The sequence below is a fragment of the Mauremys reevesii genome, linkage group 1, assembly GCF_016161935.1.
Source record: "Mauremys reevesii isolate NIE-2019 linkage group 1, ASM1616193v1, whole genome shotgun sequence".
Classification (NCBI taxonomy): Eukaryota; Metazoa; Chordata; order Testudines; family Geoemydidae; genus Mauremys; species Mauremys reevesii.
Window position 1 is genome coordinate 192,256,741 of NC_052623.1, and position 26,290 is coordinate 192,283,030.

General features: G+C 43.1%; 1 long non-coding RNA gene across 2 annotated transcripts in view; it reads right to left on the reverse strand.

The window, feature by feature from the left end:
* Nucleotides 1–26,290, reverse strand: part of LOC120387969 — a 64,320-nt gene that overhangs the window by 37,679 nt on the left and 351 nt on the right. For both annotated transcript variants that reach the window (XR_005590459.1, XR_005590458.1), the window contains exon 2: nt 14,505–14,624. This is a non-coding gene — a long non-coding RNA (uncharacterized LOC120387969). The remainder of the gene's footprint in view (nt 1–14,504; nt 14,625–26,290) is intronic.

Consider the following 26,290-nt stretch of genomic DNA (forward strand, 5'->3'; position numbering starts at 1 on the left):
TACCATCTTAATTTAGCTGGGGGTTGGTCCTGCTTTGAGCAGGGGGTTGGACTAGATGACCTCCTGAGGTCCCTTCCAACCCTAATCTTCTATGATCTTTTGAGGAGATTGATGAACTAAGCTGGATGGGAGGATCCGTCCCATTGGTGTAGGTAGTGTCTACACTGAATCAGTTGCACAGCTATGCCTTTGAAGCATTTTAAATATATACAAGCCCTAAGTATGTTCAAATATCCTTGTTCACAAAAAAGTCAACTTTTAAGTAGCAGCTCTGGGGTTCTCTTATTAAAGGTCAACATTGTTTCTGAGGACAAAATGTGAAAAATGAACATCCAGGGGAAGAGAGAAAGGAAAAAAAAAGTTACAAAATCATAGCTTATGCCTCTGATGCTTTCCCATGATGCTTCAGTTAGTGGAAGATCATAGGCACAGCAAATGGTCTAATTTGTAACTCCTTGACATCAGCTTTACTCCCTTGGTTCTAGAAAATGTTTGCTTAGGTCGCTCTTACTTTCTTCTGGCTGGCCTATGGAAAGTAACATTTTTACCAGGATCAGGCTGCTCAGAAATAATTTTTAGCTTGACAAATTCCTAATAGCAAAGTGCTGCAAGGGTAGATTTGTCATGGTGAGTTTAGCCAGCTTTTCACTGGGCAGAAGGCAAAAAGTAAAAGAAAAAAAAGAGGTAGGAGGATTAACATGGAGGTGGAAATGGACATGCTAAGAGGAGAATAACAGAATCTTGGAACTTATCTCTTGAACTGGTCATGACGCAACCATGGAGATGGCTGTGGTGTCTGGTTCCCTCTGCTCATCTTTCAGGATTATGAAAATGGATTCTTGATGTTGTGATGATACATTTCTAATTCCATATAAGAAATATCCTATATCAAAGCAGGGTTAGGTGTTCAGTCAAATAATGATTCAAGATGTCCAGGGAAATCATGGGAATCTTAAGTTCCCTTCAAATGAACCTTTCCAAAGAGTATATTTGTTGTATTATTAGCAGCCACAGTCTCTCTGGAGTGCAGTAAATGAGTATGGAATTCAGTGAATCAATGGATATTAGGACGGTTTATCATTTGTTAATGTAAACTGTGTGCTTAGTACTATACCACACAATCCCTTCCCCAAAGACTGACACATCAGGGAAGGATAGAGGCAGGAATTATGAGGTTTTTTTTTTTAAATTGCCTCACTTGTTGAGGACATTACAGAAGAAATTAGCTTTTAGGAAGGATTTGAATGAAGAAAGAGTAGTGGCATATGGCAACATGGGTTATTTGTAGGCCTTGCAGAGGATAGAATGGTAATATTTGTGCTAAAGACACAAGGTGAATCATTATTTTTCTATTGTTTTCTGATAAGGTTTTTAAGGTGTTTTTTTAATTGTAGCACTCAGTCTATATGTGAGACAGATGCTCAGCCTCTAGCCACCATTCCTCCTGTGACTCTTGTGCTACCTATTTGACTGAATATGAGCACAGCAATGCTTTTTCTCCTTGAGACAATCTGACAAATGTTCGTTGTGTGAAGTGTGCATTTGGTTGCTCCAGTAAACAAAGCAACAAAGAATCCTGTGGCACCTTATAGACTAACAGACGTTCTGCAGCATGAGCTTTCGTGGGTGAATACCCACTTCTTCAGATGCAAGTGCACAGTAAACAAAGTCTTCTTTTAATCCAGATGTCAGGAGAAGCAATGACTTCCTCACAGTGCATCTGCAATGAACCATATCTCATCTCTCTAAGGAACCAAAGGGATACAGATGCCATCTGATATTTCTTTTAGCTGATGCAGAAATGTTTGCAACCACCCGGCTAAAAACTCCCTTGCCAAAGAAAATCTGTACACGAGAAAACTTGCTCCACAGGATTTGCTTCATGTAGTTCGCAACAAATTCTCCCATCAGAGGGGAAGGGTTTGCAGCCATGTGGAGCTGAAGTAGGGATGGCGTCAGCCTCTGCCATGTGAGGGGGCTGAATTGGGCTAGACAGAAAATACCATCCTACCCTTACTTATGCATAACGTTTGACCTTTCCACTGGGCGGGTTGGCTATGGGAGGCAAAGGCAAATTTTTGGGATGGCTATAGCAGGGCTCTAGCTATAGCCCCCCCATGCCCTTCTCCAGCGCCACCTGTAAATTGAAAGGGGAGAAGTGGGGGAGGACAAGCTGAGGCTGCATCCTTCAAATCCTGAAGAGCCCAACGATTGTGGGGTCTGGGTCATAACCCCTCAGTTCCTTTGAAGGCCTGCCCTTCTCTGTGATGTTTATTGGCCTTTCTTGCCATCTTTATTCATGGCTCATTCAATAGCCCCATTTCTACTCATTTTCTACCCTTACAGTGAATGTTACATGCCACCAACCATGCCACTCTGTTCTGAGGTGACTGAAGATACCAAGTAGGAGTTACTTCTCTGCCACTCAGCACTAATTCCCTAAACTAATTCTATAGGTTTGTGTCTGAAAAGCCGCCACACTGATTGGGGAGCAGTCGCCCCTAGAGCCATGATTCTTAATCCTATTCCTTGCTTTGCTTACCTTCTACATAGTGGAGGCAATTCTCTGCCCTACAGACAAAATAGTTGTAGAATCTCCATTCCCACTGTAATATTTTAAGGTTCTTTCCTTTCCACTCTGTGGAATCAATTCTGTGGAGTTTTATGCACACAAAAGCAATGACAAAACTAATGCTATTAAGGAAAGTATTTGTTTAAGATAATCTATGGGGGAGAAAATCTTGCTGCTGAAAGAGATTTTACAGCTAAAATTCGAATACATACTGATGCGGCTATGGATTCCTCTCTTCTTCCCCCACCCCCAAAAATTTATACCACATAACAAACCTATATATTGCAAATATTCTGCAGTCCATGTTTTAATATTCTAGAGCTAATATTTTTTCTCAGGTTACACAGAATTATGTTTGGATTATGTAAAGGCACACATATCACCTCTTAAACTACATCCAGAGTGGCACTGGGAAGAGAACTTGGACACATTACCTACCACTCACACTTCAGGAAAATCTAGAGAAGTATAAAGTACTGTTATTAAATGTAATCTTTTGCATGATGAGGTCACAAAGGGCCAATATGCTGGTGAGATTCTTGATGTATACTGGGAAGAGGTGCTTTCAAATTGGAGTCCCCAGTTCTCACACCAAGAGATCCTATCACCAGCCAGCCCCATGCCAGCAACACTGGAGCATAGATAGCATGGGCCAAATTCTTAGCCAGGTGCTACAGCTCCTTTGTGCAACTGGTGATGCAAAGGGGCCATTATCAAGCTGAAAATGCCCAGCAGAAACTTTCCACTGTGCCTCTCCCCTCTTCCATGCCAGGCCTCAACTGTAGGGTCTGTTAAGGACTCTAAGCCAATGGCAGTATTCAGAGATACTCTCAAGCAACTTCAAATTATGTTGGTGCCTGGGCTGGCCTTGAGAATAAGGGAGCTGAAGCTGACTCACAGATCCCTCCCCATCCTGTTCAGAGTTTTGCTCATTGCAAGAGAGATTCTAGCCCTTTTATCTTTAGAAAGATGAGGTGAAGCTCTGTCAAGGTGGTGGGTTTTTTTTTTTGAAGTAGTAAAATGTTCTAACATGTTGATTTGCAATAAGAAGCTAGTCAATGTGTTGCTGTGAAAGAATGAACAGCCAAGAGATACATTGTTGAGAACAAAAGTCTAGAAAGCCGACTGAGTGAGATGACAACCAAGTATAACAAAATAAGGAGGGTTGAAAGGATTTTGACAGTTTTCATTAACAGTGTCGTCTGAGGAAAAATGCCTACTTTGCCAGTTTTGGCAGCAAGCTAAGACAGCAGTACAGGGAATGTAATTACCCTGGGCCCTGAGCCAAGTAATTTTGTAGTAGCATTATCATGCAAAACACATTAAAGGTTTGACATACATTAGAGAATATCAGTATACCTCCATTTTAAATGTCATGCTCTTGACTTAAAACAAGCTGGGATGATCATAGATGGAAACTTTTACTCTAAGAAGCCTTACTTTCCAAACCATGTGTGATATACAGATAGAAAATGATGGCTTTCAACTTTTTGGGGAAAAATATATGTATATAATATTGTTTCCATAAGCTAACATAATATTTAAAACAAAACCAACAAAACTTTGATATGCTTTAGAGCTTATTTCCACTTCCGAACAGTAACTCTAAAAAAAAAAAATTAGTTTCTCACTGGTACTCCATATGGGCCTGGCCCTCCAAACAGAATGTAGTTCTTTCTGTAGTTCCTTCTGTAGTTCCATTGACTTCCATGGGACTACACCAGGTAGTGTTTACGGGAATGGGCCTCTAGATATTTCTTCCCCTTCCCTCTTTTGCTGTTTGTTCCTCATCTTTGCATTTTAATTAGAGGGCTCAGCATATTAATTTTGCCTAGAGATCAAGTGGAGGTATGCCTGCAAACAATTGTATATTTTAATATTTCAGTGACATAACTTTTTTCTGAAATATAATGGGTTTCATTATGAAAACACCAGAGGTGTGGAGAATTTATGATCTGTCATTGCTAAATTCTGGAGCACCATTTTACGTGGGTTAGAGGTGATTAGATTACTGAGTTTCCCCAGTCTAGAGTTGGTTGCAAAATAGAAAATATTTTTAACGTAAATCAATATCTCCCCTTGCTTTTTATCAATTCTGAAACTTCTGAAATTATCCAATAACTCTGGCCTGGACACATTAAAACAAAAGGCAAAATAGGTACACTGCATCACATGTACAGCAGCAAACTTCTAAAATGTTTAAATGCATTTTAATACAAACAAGAACTTATTTGAAACTAGCAAGAACAACAAAAAAAAACCACCCAAACTTCCTCCTCTACCACCACTACATCCTTTAGAATTCTGAAGCAAGATCCTGTCAAATTTTTGGCTTAAAAATCAGCAGCATTTTTTAAACATCCTGGTAACATTTTTGGACTGTCTAACACTAGATGGTTTTGTCTGTTTAAAAAGGAACATGAGAGGGATAGCTCAGTGGTTTGAGCATTGGCTTGCTAAGCCCAGGGTTGTGAGTTCAATCCTTAAGGGGGTCACTTAGGGATCTGGGGCAAAAATTGGTCCTGCCTAGTGAAGGCAGGGGGCTGGACTTGATGACCTTTCAAGGTCCCTTCCAGTTCTAGGAGATTTGTATATTTCCAATTATAAATAAAAGGTCCAAATCCCTCTGAAATCATCAGGCTGTGGTATGGGCACTTAGCCCAATACATCAAGGTGCTTAAGCATGTGCCTAAAGTTAATCCTGTTGAAGAATTGGGACATTTAAAGCAGACTTAATAAGATAGTTACCCTATTATCTATGATGGGGGCAGTTTTTATATCATTTAAAATTGCATTGCATAGTCTTATATGTAATTTGTTTCCAAACTGTGGGCTAGATTGAAATTTTAGGCTCAGACCTGGGTATGATGGTAAAATGTAGCTGTGCTGCCCAGAGAAAAGCATTTGGAAGGAATTTTTAGTTTAGAGACACCCCTTTCCCATTGGTGGCAGGTGGATGGGTGTTAAGTATGCTGCTTCAGACTTGGCATACTCCCCTTTATTCTCCACCCCTGGAGGCGTGCATAGAGGGACAGATCTATTGCTCTACTTCCTCTTCATCCACTTGCTTACAGGAGGAAGTACTGGGTGAACAGTCCCTCTTCTTTCCACCAGCCCCAACCCAAGATCCAGGTAGGCCTTACTTCCCTGTCTAGCCATGTCGGATGAAAGCATAAAATCTGTCCCTTTACCGGTACATTAATTTCCCAGAATACAGTGCAGTTAACCCAAAGAGATAGGAGAATTTCAGCCACTTATCACTTTTCTGTGCTTGTTTTCTGCTAACCAAAATTGGCTCTGACAGAACACAGTTGACTCATGTAGGGATTCTACAGTGCAGTGGGGTGTTTGGCAATCTAAAGCTAGTCTTATCTTAACCGCATCTCAGGTTGGCAGACAAGATGGACATGTTCTGCCAGATGTAGCTTTGGATTAGGGGAATCGTCCACACGTCAGGTTGGATGCAAACATCATGTTAAATCCCTTCTACACACATGCATACTCTCTGGTGCATCTTTGCTTTATGGTGTTCAGAGCAACTAGCTGGTGACATCTGTCAAAACCAGTCCTGCAATGTCATCCAGTCAGGTCTTTGTAAATACATACAAAGCCAGAAGAAATTATTCAGCTATTATGTGCTATTTAAGGTGTTGGTTTTGACTCAGAGAGTGGTAAATAGCTAGGAACCTACTTACCTTCTGAGATGGACTTTCTCCCCTCACCATCTGGCCAGCGGGTGGTCAGCAGAGGTGCTCAAGCTAGAGCCTTCTTGGTATAAAAAGACAGGACTGCCAACACGGCATATTCTGTGTGGTCCCTGGAACTCTGAAACTTGATCCCTCCATTCTTCATCCAAAATAGCCCAAATCTATTGACCTTTAGTAGATACCATCTATTGGGTAGGGCTTTTGGTGAGAAATGAAGGTTGTATATGGTAGGGTGGGGTTTTGTTGTTTATTTTTAAAATAACCAGCCAGTAATTTGATTGTTATATATGTGCTCTGTTATACTGAGATCTAGAGCTGTGCTGAGGTGTCTCCCTTCAACCCGTCGGCCTTCCTAACTTGTATAGAAATCTAAAATGAATGTTCCCATCAGGTGAGAACCTATAAACTATGTTGAATAGGAGTTGATATTGGGAATACTAACCTAATACTAGTCACAATATTCTAGAACTGCTAATATTGCTGGAAATCCACCAGTTCAGCTAGAGTTATCACTATAACACAAAAGTTGTTCACACGATAGAAGCATGCTAATGCAACAGGAACTTTGTGTTGTGTATTTATTACTTTTTGCTTATTAAGCAATTATTTTCCAGCTAATGACTTCTTTGTTTCCCATTTTTCATGCTTAAGTACTTTTTTATTGTTTTCCTGCTGTGGAATCTTTTATACTGGCAGCTTTCATTTTTTCTCTTTAATTTTTAAGGCTGTAGGTTTTCTCGCCCCCCACCCCCTGCCTGTCTACGGAAAGGAGCGCTCAAGATAATTTCTTTCTTAGTGCTTTCCTGCTGCAGGGAAATGTTTTAATAAATTATTTCTTGGAGGTGGTTATTTTATTTTTTTCTCTTTATGTCCTGTTGTAAAACTGTAAGCATGGTAAAGGTGCTTACATTTTAATTCTAATGCTACTTACCACCCTAGGCAGTCAGGTGATGGGCAGGCTTTGACAGGGCAGATAGTCCTGAACCTGCCCTCCTCTCCAGGCTGTAAGCTTGTGCTGGTTCCTACTCCTGACCCCTCTCTTGTGGTGCTCATGATCCTGCCACAGTTGGTTGGAGAATTAGCTAGGTATCCTGAATGGGACCCAGGATGGGGAGTTTGTTAACACTCCCCCCCCCAAAAAATAAAAAAGCTGTAGGGAAATATAAAATACACTTCCCTAGGGGTGATTGCAAGTGGCCCTGTCTTCTGACCAGACTAGTCCCACAGTGTTCCCGTAAGGAAGGAGAGAGCTTTGGGGATGCCCTACATTGAATTTGGGGTCAGGCTACAAGCTCTGATTGGACCCTGAGCCATTAATCTGGAAACTGGCAGATGGGATTGCTTAGTTGTTGGTTCAGGGGTCAATTGATTTCCCTGGAGAGCTTTATAATGAGCCTCACAAGTGCAATAGGCCTATTCCTGCTCTGAGAATACCATCTTTTGTCCCTCTGTTCCCTCCTACTGATATATGGTGAATTTTTCTGTGTCTGGATACCTGCTATTGTTGGTCTGTTATTGCGCACGGGGGAATCTTTGATACATAGTCCTATGATATCTCACTATTTCAATGCTTATTTTGCAGTGCATTTTCCTTCAGGACTTGTGGGTTAGTTCACACTATCTGAGGGGAGAAGGAATTTCTTGCTAGGTTTTATTCCTGCTTGGGTGATTTGTTTGTCTTCAGTAGATTTTCATATTTTTCAGGGGCTATCAAACATTGTGTATTCATGGTGCAATGTCTCTGTGTTTCTGTATTTACTTCTCAGTTTTATTGGGCTGATTGACCTCACTGATTAAAGTTTGATCCATACTAAAAGAAGGCTTGACACACAAGAAATTGAGACCTCATGTCCTGGCTCCAGTAACATGACCTGGTTTAAGGTTCACAAGGCAAATACCCATTATGTGGCCTAGTTTAAAATCAGTGACTCCTGCGGTTAATGATATACAACTTACAAGTAACCTGTTGTAAGGGTATCCTGTCACAGGGTGGTTACCAGAGCCAGTTCTGTCTTATCAGTAGTTGCTGGAGTGCTCAGTGTTTGTAGCTCTTCAATGTGTATTGATCTCAGTCAGGTATGGCTCACTTTCTACAACTGATTACAGTAACTCCTCACTTAATGTTGTAGTTATGTTCCTGAGAAATGCAACTTTAAGCAAAATGATGTTAAGCAAATCCAATTTCCCCTGTCCTGACAGGGGCCAGTCTTCCCCTCCCAGGAGGTGTTTTTGTAGTGGTGGGTTGGTGGGAACCTGGGCCCGCCCTCTACTCTGGGTTCCAGTCCAGGGACCCTAGTGGCAGCAGCTGTTGGCAGCTGACCTTTCACTGCCAGGGTTGATACATTTCCCTGGGCCACTTCCCCACAGCTCCCATGCTTCTCTCTCTCAATGCCTTCTTCACCCTTACCTTAAGGCTTCCTTTCCAGTGGCTTGAAGGTGTCTTCATTACCCAGTCCTTCAGCTGCACTTCCTCTCCTCCGGCTCCCTTTTCCTCTCCCTGGCCTGACCGAAGTGAGCCCTTTTTATAGTATCAGAGGGGCCTTAATTAGAGTCAGGTGTTCACATTAGCTTAACGGCCTCACCTGACTCCTTGCAGGCTAATTGGAGTCATGTGTCCACCCTAGCCTGGAGCAGTCCCTGCTCTGGTCAGTCAGGAAACAGAAAACTGCTTATCCAGTGGCCAGTATATTTGCCTTCTACTACTCCGCTGTACCCAGCTGGCCTGGGTCTATCACTATATATATATATGTTTTAAACAAACAGTTTAATACTGTACATAGCAATGATGATTGTGAAGCTTGGCTGAGGTGGTGAAGTGAGAGGGTGGGATATTTCCCAGGGAATGCCTTACTGCTAAATTATGAACTAGCACGCGGCTGAGCCCTCAAGGGTTAACACATTGTTGTTAATGTAGCCTCACACTCTACAAGGCAGCACGAATGGAGGGAGGGGAGACAGCATGGCAGAGAGAGACAGAGACACACACCCTATGTGAGAGAAAGAGAGATGCACATTTCCCCTTTATGTACGCTGACCTCACTCTAAATACATTGCCTTTTCAAGCAGATCAGCAAGTTGAGACAGCAGCTGCTGTGAGCAAGCTCCCTCTGTCCTGAGCCCTGTCATATCCTCTGCCCCCCTCCCCTCTATGGAGATGGGGTAAGTGGGGGGAAGGGGACACCCTGACATTAGCCCCTGTCTTCTCTCCCCACTCCCCAGCACAGCAAGCAGGAGGCTCCAAGGCAGAGGGAAGGAGCAGCACATGGCCATGGCGGGAGGGACAGCTGAACTGCCTGGAAATTGCTAGCCTGCTGGGCGGCTGCTGCACAGGGAACTTAGGGGAGCGGGGAGCTGATAGGGGGCTGCAGGTCCACCCTGGTTCCAAGCCCCCACCACTAGCTCCAACAGGTTGCTCTTTCTGCAAGCAGTGAACAAAGCAGGTGGCTGCCAAACAACATTATAAGGGAGCATTGCACAGCTTTAAACGAGCATGTTCCCTAGTTGATCAGCAACATAACGACGAAACAACATTAACCAGGATGACTTTAAGTGAGGAATTACTGTAGCCACTTTGACCTCAAGCCCCATAGCTGTGTTTATTTGCAGCTTTGAACTCTGTATTAATCTGTTCCAATTTGCTGTAGATGCCAGTTATAAAATTGCTTTGCTATACTTCAATTTTTGTTTGTTTTTAGATCAGCTTCTTCCCAGACCTAATTAAAAAAAAACCCCTAAACTTCAGCCCTCTTTTCAGAAGAAGGCTTTATTCTGATTTTTATCTTATCTGTGTGACTTTGACTGTGGCACCTCCAATAAGCTTTCATTGCTCTGGTGATATGAAGCTTCTGACTCAGAAACCAGATACTTTCCTCAGGGTTTTTCCTTGAATCACACGTTCTGAGCTTTGGTTATACCACCTGAGTAGCACTGATCCAGCCATCATTTCTCTCCCACATGCCCATTTCTGGAAGGTGCCTTATACTAATAATAGGAGTTAAATACTGATTTCAGAATAGAGGTCTCTCCCATGTAGATCCATACCATGGTGCCCCAGCTTTAAGAAAATAATAAAAGAGTGTGAAATTCACCCAGGTTCAGAGGGCCACTGCAATATCACCTAAACCCTGAGGCCTACAGTGGTGCATCAGACTTGTACTAGCCTTCTGCCCTCCTTTTTTCTTGCAAATTTATCTGTATGGATCAGATAACAAAAAAGAAAAACAAATCATAACATTTGTCCATTCTGCTGGCTCACAAATGTTGATTAAAAAGAAATTTATAATCTTCGCTTTAAGGAAACAACAATATTAGATTGAATAAGATATAGTACAAAGAAATACATAAGAGCAGATTACTGTACTATGTGAGTAATTAAAAATGTGGGCGTACTACAGAAACAACATTCTATTTGATCCAATAGGTAACATATGCATTTGTGAAAAATCATTTTATGAAAAACTTTTATTTTTGGTGTATGAAAGAGAAGACTAATTTGTTAGGTTTAATGAAGTTAGTTTTGCACAACATGCCACATTCTGTAATTTCTTAACCAGATAGAAAAGCATCTAACATAGATATCTATTTTAGGAACTTATCTAGACCCTATTTCTGTGGTATCTGGGTTCCTCCCTATTTTTAATGTATTTATTCTCAAACTAACCCAGGTAGGCAAGTGCCATTATCCCCAATATAGAGATGGACAGCTGAGGTGCAGAGATTCTAAGAGATTAGCCCAAAATCACACAGGAAGTCCTGAGGTGGAGCAGGGAATTGAACCCATTTCTCTCAAGTCTTTGGCTACTGCTGTAAGCACCAGAACACCCTTCTGCTGCCTTTTTAAGCATGACATCAGCTCTTCAATTACCAACTCAGCCCAAACTGTTGCTATCAGGTGCTTGCCTATTATACATAACTGCTACTGTTAATTGGATAGTGAGCTTATCCCAGAGGTAGGATACATTGCTTTAATGACCAGCCAGGGCAGATCAAAAACTTCCATTTGGGGCTATTGAGCTCTACTCCCACCCTCAGTGGACAGCCCCCTCACATAAATTTGCCCACAGAAAGGATCTACAGACTCCACCTTACCCAGGCACTGGGAAATAGCCTTGGGGAAGCATAAGGTATGTAAAATATCAACTCATGGCCCAAAAAATTGCTTTCCCTAGCCATAGAGAAGGCAGATAACAAGCTGGGCAGCCTCAAGGCCACACTCCCAGCTGACAACTCCAGCATACAATAGTCAATTGAGAGGGAGGAAACCTCAGGGCAACCACGGGGTTGAAGAACAATCTCCCAGTGACTAATGATTTTGTTTTAAATCATAAGGGTCGTTAAGAAAGTATCTAGTCTGACCTATTTAATAATATGCTAGGGCACAACAAATTTCACAGATCGACGTATCAGTATCAGTCTCAGCTCTATTACAGACCATTTTTTCATTTGTGCAGAACTTGTACAAGGATGCGTCAAAATGAGTCAGTCACTAAAGATTAGAAAAATGGAGATGAATGAAATCTGAGCAGTGGTCAAGTACCTCTATAAGAAAGATTTGACCCCACAGGAAATCAGTGAAGGCATGGTGGAAACACTGGGGGATGATGCCTCTTCATATGCCACAGTAAATAACTGGGCTGCTGAATTAAAGCAAGGGAGGTTGGCACAACTGATTAAAAGAGCTTCAAATTAGGAATTCAGGGGAGACGGTTGGGAGATACTCATATAGTCTCCATGCCTGATTCTAATATTGAGTGGGAGAAAAATCAAGTAAGAGTGGATACAGCAATGCAGAGAAGATAAAAGAATGGTCATCAAGAGGAAAGATAGTGCTGATATCAATGACACTAACAATCACATAGGCGATAGTGGCCATTGACTGACTGTACCTAACTGGGCAAGGAATGTGGGGAAAGCCAAGCAGAAACAATTAAGATATCTGTTACCAATGCAAGGAGCTTGGATAACAAAATGGAGGAACTAGAGATACTGGTGCAGGAAGTGAAACAAGATATTATAGGGATAACAGAGACATGGTGGAATAGTAGTCATGACTGGAGTACAGGTACTGAGGGGTATGTGCACTTCTGGAAAGACAGAAAAAAAGGTAAAGGTGGTGTAGTAGTATTGTATATTAATGATAAGGTTGACTGTAAAGAAATTGGAAGTGATGGAATGGATAAAACAGAATCTGTTTGGGACAAAAGCACTTCAGGGAAAAAAATTACCAGAGGCTCCACTGGGATAGTGCCTGGGATATGCTACAGACACCTAGGATCTGATTTGGGTATGGATAGAGACCTCTTTAATATTTTAATGAAATAAATTAATGAATAAATTACAGGGAATTGTGTGATCATGGGAAATTTTAACTTCCCAGATATAGATTGGCAGGGCCCAGATATTCCTGGATGTGATAGCTGACAGATTTTTTCACCAAATAGCCACCAAACCAGTAAGAGGTGATGTCATTTTAGATTTAGTATCGATGAGTAGTGAGAACCTTATAGAAGAACTGGTTGTAGAGAAGAACCTTGGTATGAGTGATCATGAGCTAATTCAGTTTAAACTAAATGGAAGAATAAAAAAAAAAGGTCTGCAATTAGGGTCCTTGATTTCAAAAGGACAAACTTAAAAAAATTAAAGGGAATTAGGTGGACTGGACTGAAAGAACTGAATATACACAAAGCTTGAAATTACTTTAAGTCAAAGTTGCATAAGTTGTCGGAAGCCTGCATCCCAAAGCAAGGGGGGAAAATTAATATGGAAGGGTTGCAGACCAAAGATGTATGAACAAGCATCTCAAAAAGGTTATTAAGAGGAAACCTATGAGGAATGGAAGATGGAATGAATCAGCAAGAAAAGCTTCTTCTTGGAGGTCAGAAAGTGTAGGGAAAAAGTGAGAACTGTCAAAAGCCAAACAGAAATAAAAGGTTCTGTAGACATATAAATAAAAAGAAAACAAGGGAAGAGGAGCAGAACTGCGAAGCACTGAGGATGGGATAGCGATTAAAGATAATCTAGGCATGGCCCAACACCTAAACAAATTCTTTGCCTCAGTTTTTAATAAGGGTCATGAGGAGTTTAGGGGGAGTGGCTGGGTGACTAATGGAAATGAGGATATGGAGGTAGAAATTATAACATCTCTGAAATGCTTCCAGTTTTAGGGTCTCAATGTGTGGATAAGATGGTGGTGTAGGGAGGAGAGTTTTAAGTTTATTAGAACTAGAAACCTTTGGGGAAAGGAGGATCCTATACCGGAAGGATGGGCTCCACTTAATCCAAAGCAGAACCAGATTGCTTCCATGTAATATTAAAAAGGTCATAGAGGAGTTTTTAAACTGAGGGCTGGGGGAAAGCCGACTGGTTCTGAGGAGCACAGGGACTGGACAAAGATATTCCTTAGGGGTGATCTATTAATGGAGATTCTTTATAGCCTAGTAAAGAGGAGAGCAAGAGAAGTTAACAAAAGGGAACTGTAAAAAAATGAGGAAGGTAGTTAAATGGAAATGAAAAGAAACAGTTACAAGAGTGAAATGCCTGCAAGCTGGATGGAAACTTTTAAAAACACCATAATAAAGCTCAAATTAAATGTATACTCCAAATTTTAAAGAAATAGTAAGATGACTAAAATGCCACTATGGCTAAACACCACAATAAAATAAGTAGTTAGAGGCAAAAAAGGCATCCTTTTAAAACGGGAAGTCAAATCCTATTGAGAAAAATAGAAATTAGCATAAACTGACAAGTCAAGTGTGAAAGTATACTTAGGTAGGCCAAAAAAGAATTTGAACAGCAACTAGCAAAAGACTCTAAAACTAATAGCAAAAAACAAAAAACAAACAAACAAAAAAAATGTAAATTCATCAGAAGCAGGATGCCTGCCAAATTAACAGTGGGGCCACTGGACAATCAAGGTGCTAAAGGAGCACTCAAAGAAGACAAAGCAATAGACAAAGCAATTATTGAGAAGCTAAATTAATTCTTCACATCAATCTTCGCTGCAGAGGATGTGCGGGATATTCCCGCACTTGAGCTATTTTTTTAGGTGAGAAATCTGAGGAACTGTCCCAGATTGAGATGTCAATGTTTTGGAACAAATTGATAAAGTAAACAGTAATATGTCACCAGAACCAGATGGTATTCACGCAAAAGTTCTGAAGGAGCTTCAATATGAAATTGCAGAGCTACTAATTCTGGTATGTAATCTATTAAATCAGCTTCTGTACCAGATGACTGGAGGATAGCTTGGTGTGGTGGCGTTTCTGGGACATCCTGACCTTGTCTCATCCTCACTGCTGATTCTCTCCCAACATGCACAACCCTCAAGTAAATATCAGTAGAAAATCCTGAAAGGCAACATAGAGAAGAAAAAAAAAAGTAAAAAAAGATGGAGCACCAGGTAAAATCCATAATGCCAAAATTTTGCCTTTACAGAAGTTCTTTAAGTGAATAATAATTTGAGGGAGTGGCCTGCATGGGAAAGATATGATGTGATTACATACACAATGCCACCAGTAATGTTTTTAGTGTTTCTTCAATGAAATTCATTTTGGTCATATGCATCCCAAATAACGTGTGTGTGTTTGTAGGGCACTAAATTTAGGGAAGGGGATACAAGAAATCCCGGTTCAGTCTGACTCTCACTGAAGTATGGCTGTGCCTGCTGCCTCAGTTTAGTCCCTCAAATGGAGTGTTAAGGTCACTTAGTTTCTGTGGTTGTGGCCTTTGCCCATTCTGTTCCCTATGTCCCTCTAGGCACCATCATGTTCTGAGCCAATTTAGAGCCTTTTACAACAGTACTAGGGATGAAGCGGTCTCCCCTGTGTAGCTGGCCATCCATGCCTGCCCTGTCTCCTATCTTGCTTAGCCTTAGCATAGGGCTTACATGGTATCCTTCCAAATGCCTTCTGAGCTATAAATGAATTTAGAGTACCTTTATGAAGTACTAATGTCCATTTTTCTAGTTTGTGTGTTAGTGGCAAAGGTTTTTCTCCTCTCAATTAATGGTGCAGTATTTACAATATTAAATTATATTAGTCATGTCTATGACATTGCACTCTAAATGATGGAGCATTACCATAATTCTGGTACAATCCATTTACTGTGTTTTGCGACATTTACCATCACTTATTCACCCTCTTACAGCTACGTATCGTTAAGAATAATTTGTCAGCTATGTCTTCCTGTTTTCTTACTAACACACTTTTGGAATGAGTATTTTATTTTCACAAACGTGAAAGGACAGTGGCACTAGTGCTAATCATAAAATCTCAGGACTGGAAGGGACCTTGAGAGATAATCTAGTGCAGCCCCCTGCATTCATGGCAGGATTAAGCATTATCTAGACCATCCCTGACAGGTATTTATCTAATTTAGAAGATCAGCAACAAAAGCACACTCTTACAGATTTCTTCAATATTCAATACCACAATTTGGGTGTTTCTTGAAAGGATTAGAAGGTGGTCTTAGAAGACAGCCATTCTTCTCACTCTTGACCTCTCATGAATCTCTTGTGTCAACTGTTCCTGTCCATGATACACTTTGTCAAACAATGTAAATAGCTGTTCATAAAGGAAGAAATTCACCCTTTTTGAGGAGCCATCACAAGGCCTATGCATGGCCTACATCCTATGCAAATACTATTTTGATGACATAGACCCTCATTCAGCAAGATACTTAAACACAAGTGTAACTTGGAGCACCTGCTTAAATAATTTTGCTGAACTGGGGCCTTAAATGGGACTTAGAAGTAGGGCCTGCATTCATAATTTCAAGTTAGACAAAGTACTAGACATTATCCACAATTTCAGAGGTGAAAGTCTAGTTCTTTTCTCACTGTTTTAGATTTAAAACCTAGCCATTACATTAATATAGTATGGTGCATCACAAAATATACATATCCATTTTGTTAGCATGCTCTCTCTCTTTTTTTAAATACACAATGAAAAATAAAGGAAATAACCCATAGAAAGTGTGAAATCTGATTTTCCTGCAAAACATCAACATTATGGGTAATTCTTTATGATCAAATGCAGTAAGAACAGAGAGCCTGGAATCTTTTAATCTGTGAGCAGAATTCATTTGTTATGTAAATTGAGTAGAAAAATTGTGTAGATGTGGGAATAGAAAGTTTCACACTCTAAATCATACCCTTAAGGTCTTTGCACTAGTTCAGCTTTTATTGAAATTTTCATCAATTTTCCGTTAACTTTAATAAGAAATGTCTAGCAGGGATTTGGAATGTAATTGACCAAAAGATTTTTTAAAAAAATATTTCTCCCTGTTTCTTTTCCTTCTTTCTTGAAACTTAACTTTTTGTAATGCAATCCAATTGATACTCATTGAATACTAATAAATATGTAAGCATGCAGTCTTTGAGCCATTCCACTTTCTCAGTTTCTTCTAAATCAGTTTTTCCCAAATTGTGGGGTGTGTCCCTCTCGTGGGGCGGGAGGGGGACACGTACAGATGATTCAGTTGTTCCTCATTATGGCAGCAAAGGAAGAAGTAGAAGGTAAGAGTAAGCAAAATTAGGAAAATGTATATGAACATGTACCAAAGATTTAGAGGAATTAGTAGGGCTGAGGGAAGAGGGAACCAAAAATGTATGATCATTTGTATAGGTTTATGATCATATAATACTTAGGGTATGTCTACACTACGGGATTATACCGATTTTACAGAAACCGTTTTTTTAAAAAAGATTGTATAAAGTCGAGTGCACGCGGCCACACTAAGCACATTAATTTGGCAGTGTGTGTCCATGTACCGAGGCTGGTGTCGATTTCCAGAGCGTTGCATTGTGGGTAGCTATCCCATAGCTATCCCATAGTTCCCGCAGTCTCCCCCGCCCACTGAAATTCTGGGTTGAGATCCCAGTGCCTGATGGGGCAAAAAACATTGTCGCGGGTGGTTCTGGGTACAGCCTTATCCATCCCTCCTTGCAAGTAGCAGACAACCATTTTGCGCCTTTTTCCCTAGGTGAACTGTGCAGACACCATAGCACGGCAACCATGGACCCTGCTCAGCTCAAGACAGCAATCATGGATGTTGTAAACACCTCGCGCATTCTCGTGCACTCAATGCTGAGCCAGGACCTGCAAAACCAGTCGAGGAGGCGGCGGCTATGGCAGCACGGCGACGAGAGTGATGAGGACATGGACACAGACTTCTCTCAAACCACGGGCCCCTGCGCTTTGGAGATCATGCTGGTAATGGGGCAGGTTCTAGCCATTGAATGCTGATTTTGGGCCCAGGAAACAAGCACAGACTCATGGGACCGCATAGTGTTGCAGGTGTGGGATGATTCCCAGTGGCTGCGAAACTTTCACATGTATAAGGGCACTTTCATGGAACTTTGTGACTTGCTTTCCCCTGCCCTGAAACGCCAGAATACCAAGATGAGAGCAGCGCTCACAGTTGAGAAGTGAGTGGCGATAGCCCTCTGGAAGCTTGCAACGCCAGACAGCTACCGGTCAGTTGGGAATCAATTTGGAGTGGGCAAATCTACTGTGGGGGCTGCTGTGATGCAAGTAGCCAAAGCAATCATTAAGCTGCTGCTACGAAAGGTTGTGACTCTGGGAAATGTGCAGATCATAGTGGATGGCTTTGCTGCAATGGGATTCCTTAACTGTGGTGGGGCGATAGATGGAACCCATATCCTTATCTTGGCACCGGAGCACCAGGGCACCCAGTACATCAACCGCAAGGGGTACTTTTTCATGGTGCTGCAAGCACTGGTGGATCACAAGGGACGTTTCACCAACATCCACGTGTGATGGCTGGGAAGGGTTCATGACGCTCGCGTCTTCAGGGACACTACTTTGTTTAAACGGCTGCAGCAAGGGAATTACTTCCCAGACCAGAAATTAACAGTTGGAGATGTTGAAATGCCTGTAGTTATCCTGGGGGACCCAGCCTACCCCTTTATACCATGGATCATGAAGCCATACACAGGCAGCCTGGACAGTAGTCAGGAGTTGTTCCACTACAGGCTGAGCAAGTGCAGAATGGTGGTAGAATGTGCATTTGGCCATTTAAAGGCGCGCTGGCGCACATTACTGACTCACTCAGACCTCAGCCAAACCAATGTCCCCATTGTTATTGCTGTTTGCTGTGTGCTCCACAATCTCTGTGAGAGTAAGGGGGAGACCTTTATGGCGGGGTGGGAGGCTGAGGCAAATCACCTGGCTGCTGATTACGCGCAGCCAGACTCCAGGGCGATTAGAAGAGCACACCAGGAAGCGGTGCGCATCAGAGAAGCTTTGAAAACCAGTTGTGACGAGGCAGTTCTGGCGGGACCCAACTGAGAGTGCCAATTCAGGACCAATTCCTCAAACAGGACAATCACAGCCCCTTGTGTAGAGCTTCAGCTTGTAGCAAAGTCCCTCCAGAGGTAAGAAGCAGGATTGAAGACAAGATGGAGATGAGGCATCAGCCTTTTATAGGCTTTTCCAGGTGTAAGAACCTCTTTGTTCTTACTGTGGAAAATTACAGCAAAATGGAGTTTGGAGTCACATGGGCAAGTCCCTGCATACTTTGCTGAGTCACAAGGAGTGTCTGCCTTCTCTCCATGGGTCAATTGTGTAGCGGATGGTCCTTAATGGGCCATCAAGCAGGCTAGGCAGAGCTAACACCAACTTGTCTGGGATGTTACCCAGAAGCAGAGCACAAATACAAAATACAGACAGTATAGAGCCAATACTTATAACTTCAACTACAAAATGATACATACATATAGACAGCATAATCATAACCAGCAATCCATAACCTGGTCTTAGATACCTTAGATGACCCCCTTTACCTAAGATTTGGTGCCACTAACGGACCTTGGTTGCAAACCATGTTCTATATGGTCCCAGTTTATATCAATAACATCACACCAGTTTCATCACGGGCCAGGGTACGGTGTGACTGTTGTGTTTGTTTCTCCTTGATGAAGCACCCCTCCCCCTTGATTGACTCATTCCCTGTAAGCCACCCACCCTCCCCCTTCGATTACCGCTTGCTTCCTAAGGAAATAAAATCACTCTCACTTAAAAATCATGTATTCTTTATTAATTAATTATAAAAAGAGGGCGAGAACTGACAAGGTAGCCCGGGTGGGGTTTGGGAGGAGGATAGGAGGGAAGGAAAAGGCCACTAAAAAAATTTCAAAATAATGACAGTCTTTTGGTTGGGCTGTCCACTGGGGTGGAATGGGCGGGTGCACGGAGCCTCCTCCCATGCGTTTTTAGTCGTCTGGTGGGTGAGGAGGCTAAGGAACATGGTGAGGGGGGAGGGCGGTTATACAGGGGCTGCAGCGGCACTCTGTGATCCTGCTGCCATTCCTGAAGCTCCACCAGACGCCGAAGCATGTCTGTTTGATCACGCAGCAGCCCCAGAGTTGCATCCCGACACCTCAGATCTTCCTGCCGCCACCTCTCATCTCGAGCGTCTCTCCTCTCCTCACGTTCGTCCCTCCTATCCTCACGTTGGTCCCTCCTGTCCTCACGGTCACTGGCATCTTTCCTGTACTTTGATACCACGTCCTTCCACTCATTCAGATGAGCTCTTTCACTGCAGGTCACTTCAATGATTTCCGAGAACATTTCGTCTCGCGTCTTTTTTTTCCGCCGCCTTATCTGAGATAGCCTTCGGGATGGAGGAGGGAGACTTGCAAAATTTGCAGCTGCAGGAGGGAGGGAAAAACGGGAGAGAAGTATTTAAAAAGATACATTTTACAGAACAATGGCTATACTCTTTCACGGTGAACAACACTATTCACATTACGTAGCACATGTGATCTCACTACAAGGTCGCATTTTGCATCTTAATATTGAGTGCCTGCGGCTTTGGTGTTAGAGATCACAGACACAGGTCCGGGCATCAGAATTTGGCTTGCATGCGGCCATGGTAAGCCATTGTTTTTTGGCTTCTGCAGCCTTCATATATCCAACGCCCTCCTTTCCCAAATAGCAAGCAAAGCCTGTTGAGTGCTGCTTCTTTCCTGTTAATGTGCAGCACGAGAACCGCCCCCATCCAATTCTCTGGGATGATCACTTTACCCCTCCCCCCACCGTGTGGCTGGTAGCAGGGAAGATCCCAGCTAGCCAAACGCGAAAAAGCTCAGCACCAGTCACCCGTCTCCCCCTGCTTGGCTAAATGCAGGGAAGGATTTCTTTTAAGCCACAGGCAAACAGCCCAACCATCTCTGTCCCCTTAATTAAATTCCTGAATTTCAACCAGGTTACCATGAACGATATCACTCTCCTGAGGATAACACAGCTAGATAAAGAATGGATGTTGCTTGAATGCCAGCAAACACTGGGACCATACGCAGCTAGGCTTTGTCATGCAATGATACCATTACTTGCTACATGCATGGCGTGGTCAAGTGTCCTACCATGGAGGACGGAATAAGGCTGCCCTGCCCAGAAACCTTCTGCAAAGGCTTTTGGAGTACCTCCAAGAGAGCTTCATGGAGATGTCCCTGGAGGATTTCCGCTCCATCCCCAGACATGTTAACAGACTTTTCCAGTAACTTTACTGGCCGTGAATGCATCCCAAGTCCTCAGGGCAAATTAATCATTAAAAAACGCTTGCTTTTAAACCATGTTTTATATTTACAAAGGTACACTCACCAGAGGTCCCTTCCATGGCTTCATTGTCTGGGATAGTGGCTTGGGAGGGCTGGGAGGGTAATTCCGTCAGGGTGAGAAAAAGCTCCTGGCTGTTGGGGAGAACGGAGTGCTGTGTGCTCTCTGCAAGCTCGTCCTCCTCTTCCTCCTCCTCATCTTCCCCATCCACAGAATCCTCAGCCATGGCTGTGATTACCACTCCCACCTCGGAATCCACGGACAGGTGTAGGGTAGTGGTGGCGGACCCCTCTAGAATTGCATGCAGCTCAGCGTAGAAGCGGCATGTTTTCAGCCCTGCCCCGGACTTTCCGTTTGCTTCTTTGGTTTTCTGATAGGCTTGTCTGAGCTCCTTAACTTTCACACGGCACTGTACTGAGTCCCTGGTGTGGCCTCTCTGCACCATGGCCTTGGAAATTTTTTCAAATGTTTTTTCATTTCGTCCTTTGGAACGGAGTTCTGTTAGCACGGAATCCTCTCCCCGTACAGCGATCAGATCCAGTACGTCCTGTGCGGTCCATGCTGGAGCTCTTTTTCGATTCTCAGGAGACTGCATTGTTACCTGTGCTGATGAGCTCTGCGTGGTCACCTGTGCTGGTGAGCTCTCCATGCTGGCCAAACAGGAAATGAAATTCAAAAGTTCGCGGGGCTTTTCTTGTCTACCTGGCCAGTGCATCCGAGTTCAGATTGCTGTCCAGAGCGGTCACAATGGTGCACTGTGGGATACCGCCCAGAGGCCAATACCATTGAATTGCGGCCACACTAACCCTAATCCAACATGGCAATACCGATTTCAGCGCTACTCCCCTCGTCGGGGAGGAGTACAGAAATCGGTTTTAAGAGCCTTTTATATCGATATAAAGGGCTTCGTTGTGTGGACAGGTGCAGGGTTAAATCGGTTTAACGCTGCTAAATTCAGTATAAACGCGTAGTGTAGACCAGGCCTTAGTGAATCCACTAATGACTCATGCGACTTCATAGAAAGGACTGTGTAAGTTTCTAGGGTAAAAGATCCAATAGGAAGTCATCCAGCACTGGAATACTGAGAAATGTAATGGTTTCCTGATTTGTATGATTATTTTCTGTTATTAATTTTCTTGGGACCTGCCTGCCACTTTGTGCTGTGAGTAGCTCTATTAAAATCAGTGGGTCTACCTACATAGGAAGGTGCTACTCAGTATAAGGGTGACAGGCCATTTAGGATGAAGGCCCCAATTCAGTTGTCAATCACTATTTAACAAAACATTTGTAGCCAATAAAGCTTGCTTAGCTTTTTATTTTACTCAGCAGTAACACAAGGAACCTGTATCCTGTAAGATACTGGCTTAATCAAGTATAGTAGGTCTGAGGGACCAGAGGGTCACAGCCAAATGCCGGTTAAGAACTAGGGTGGATCCCAGCCCTGCCCTGTATAACCAGGACAGCCAGAAATGCCTCGTCAGCCCCCTACCAGCTGAGAGATACCAATAGAGCTGGTCAATGATAACAAAATAAACTCAGTTGCCAAAGCTTTCCAGCCAAAGAGGGAGCGCATAGCATTGCTGTGGCTTTTTGTTCAACAGCTGGGAGTGTCCTTTTGCCCAGGCAGGGTGAGCGCAGAAGCTAGTAACGAGGGCAGGTTCAGCAGAGTCCCAAGGGACCAGCCAGCTTCCCACTCCTTGAAGGGGGATTTTGACCAGTTAACATTTCAGTGGCCAAAGGCACAAAGATCTGTTGACAAATGGTTTTTCCTGCATCACCCTTGCCTATGGAGTGGCACCTGCCCTTGTCACTAATCGTTTTTACTAAGCAGAAGATTGTAACTTTTCCCCTCTTCAAGCCTCCCCTTCCCATTAGATCTGGCTTTTCACCCCGTCCCCGCCACCAAAGAATCAAAGCTAAGCCCCAGTCACATGCTAAGCATTTATTCTACTCCCAGGAGCTCTAATCAAACCCTTCCTCTCATTCACAGCCTCTCAGCCCAAGAAGCCCTGGAATGCACTTCCTTCCAAGAACATGCCCAAGTGAGACGAAATGACATTGACTTGGTGTGCAACAGAATGTAGTAAGAAGAGCGTGGAATGGATTTTATTAACACTGTTGAGCTGTTTGTGAATGATTTTGTGACAATACAAATTGGTGACTTCTTTCTCTGAATATCACTGTAATTGGAAGTGAAAGTCACTAGTCACTTTGACATTTATTTCCTTACTAGGGAAACCAAAAATTCGCTAAGTCTAGTGACAAAATCACTAAGTTGGCACCACTGCTATCTTCCCTTGAATGAGTGGGTCAGGTCCCCTTTTAAACCCCACCTCCAAGTGGTGCACGCTCAGCATGGGGGTGGGTGGGTGATGCCTCCTCTGCCCAGAACTGTTCTTTAACTGCTTTCTGCCCAGTGAGGGATTTACACACCGTGTCACAGGAATAAACAGAACAGGGCAATTATCAAGTGATCCATCCCAGGTCGTCCATTCCCAGTGTCTGTCAGTTGGAGATTTAGGGACGCCGAGAGCATGGGGTTGTGTCCCTGACTATCTTGCAAATAACCTTTGATGAACATGAACTTACCTAATTTGTTTCTGAACTCAGTTATAGTTTTGTCTTCACAAAATCCCATGGCAATGAGTTCCACAGGTTGACTGTGCATTGTGTGAAGAAGTACTTCCTTTTGTTTGTTTTAAATTTGCTGCCTATTATTCCTGGTTCCATTCACTCAGAAATTGATTTAATTCTACCTTTGAGATAAATGCCATTAAGAAATACTCCTCTGAGAAGGGTCAATCAGCTTCATTGCATGGTGACAAACATCTAACCTCCAACGGGGGTGGGGGGAAGCCATTGAGAAGAAAGTTCACCATGTTACACTTTTAGAGGTAAATTTTCAAAAGTAGTGTGTGATGCTTCAAACATGTGACGTCCATAGTCTTTAACTTGATTCAGACAGCTACAGCCCCATGTCACTCATTGACAATGTTCTTTTAGGGTATATCTACACTGATGAGCTGTAACTTAAGATGCAGCACCCACCACACTGCTATTTTTAAGAAGCTAACTTGAGCCCGTCTAGCATTAGTCTGTCTGCCTGGGCTTAGTGACTCATTCCCATCTGCAGTGTAGACATACCCCTTCACCCTAATCTGGCACCCACTGAAGTCAGTGAGAATCTTTCCACTGATATCAATAGGCACCAGATCTGACTCTCAGGGCTGGTCTACATGGTGTATTAGTCCACAATAGAGGAGTGGAAATTCTAGTGCGCATGAGCGTGTTATACATTAACTGGCCCATATGGAACTCTCTGGTGCACTCTATACGTTCTGTAACACACATTAATGTAGTCCCCTTCCAAACAATACTATGTTAACAAATACTAGGGAACTTTTAGTGCATGCCAGCAGAGCTAGTGAGTGTGTAACATGCTAGTATGCACTCGAATTCACACCCCTTGAGTGCAGAGTAATGAACCATGTAGACAAGCCCTGGGTGTCTTTAAGGATGTACAATGCGGAACAGATGACATTAAGAAACAGTGTAAGACTAATTGACTTCTCTCTAGCAGGGAGCTGGCACTGACACAGTCTGCTCTAGAGGATGGTGAGTGTATCACAGTGGCAAGGAACAGTGCTATAGTTTCAGGAGCAGATACAGGAGCGGTAGCAGCCATTCTAATTCAGGATATGTTAATGAGTCTGAAGATGGAATAACATATGAATCATCCACTGTAGCTGTAGGACCATAGTGCATCCTAATGCTACGTGGTTTAGGATGTAAATGCTAGTAGTGCACCCACATTCTTTGTTAGTTAAAAGCATATTTCCATTACAGGAATAAAGTGTGGTGTGGGTGTTCAAAGCTGCTCATGCAAAAACATCTGTTAGTCTATAAGGTGCCACAGGATTCTTTGCTGCTTCTACAGAACCAGACTAACACGGCTACCCCTCTGATACATTACAGGAATGAAGCACTTTCCCTTTGAACTTGAGTAATCACAGAATAGATGAAAATAAGTATAATATTTATGCATTTATAGTTGTAATAAATAATGAAAAGCACTAAGTCTAGTGGGAATCTGGTAATAGAAACTTTTCTCCTGTCACATATTACTACAACTCCAGTCTGAGTTTCAGGAAAGGGTCAGCATTTAATTATCTGAGGCCAAATTTCGATACAATGCATCATCCATGTATTTCCCTTTTTACACATTCTCTCTTATAACTATCACAGTCCTAGTTTGTTTATCTAGAATCCTCCAGTCCTTTCTAAGTCCCCCAGCCCATGGAATCTTTATAAACTCTCAAATAAAAATAAAGATAAATTCAGCTATTGATGCAGACAGAACTTCAGGAGAAGGTTTAATTTTCTGTCCCCTGAAGAGATCACTCTAATCCTCTTGCTGATTTTCCAATTGTGTTCCTTTCACCTTCAAGTTATGCAGAAGATGCTCTCTATTTCACTCACAATTACATTATATATACAGACTTTGAAATAGAAAAATAATGCAGATCAAAAACATTACCATAACTCCACACAATTTACTGTATATAACAAATATGGAGTTAAAACTGTTACCAAAGGTTATTTTTTCATTGAAAAAGCATGATTATTTTACATCACCCTGTGTTGTTGAGGCATTGTGGCGGCACCTCCTGCTGGTTGATCCAGGGAATTAGCTCTTCCCAGCCCAGTGCGCCCTCTGCCTGCTGATGTCTCGCCGCCCGCTGGCTCCGTGTCCTTCCCAGACCCCGGTGCCCTTTGCCCAGGGGTTCTGCCCACCACAGTACCCCCTCACTCTGGATCTGCCCTCTCAGAGGAACCCCCAACCCCCTATCCCCACCTTGCCTCAGTGGCTACTGCCAGTCTCCATTTAGCCCCCGCTCACTGGGGCAGGCGTCAGTCTGTTAGCCACTCATCATCGGCAAGGGGGGTTGGACTAGCTGCCTGTGCCTATTCCTGGGCTGCCCCTCTGCAGCCCTAGTACCCCCTTTGTGGGACCTTATCTCAGCCTGGAGCTTTGCTAGGCTGGAGCTCCCCAGCTCCCTTTGCCCTTCCCCAGCACTGCTCCACCCTAGGTACCCTCCTCAGCTTCCCAGGCAGCCAGGTCCTTCTCTCTCTAGGGAGCTAGAGAGAGTGTGTCTTTTCAGTCTCTGGCCCTCAGCCATCTTATAGGGCTAGCCGTGGCCTGATTGGGGCATGAACTCTCCTGTGGCTGCTTCTCCAATCAGCCTTTCTTTTCCAGCTGCAGCCCTCTCCAGGGCTGCTTTATCCCCTTCAGGCAGGAGCAGGGTGACCACCCTGCTACAAGGATATTTAGGACCAAACCAGTAATTGTATAACAGGTTGTTTGTCCTGGGGTATGTGCATACATCCCTGGACCCTGTTCCAAGGCTTTTTCCTTTAGACTGAGTTGAGGGAGC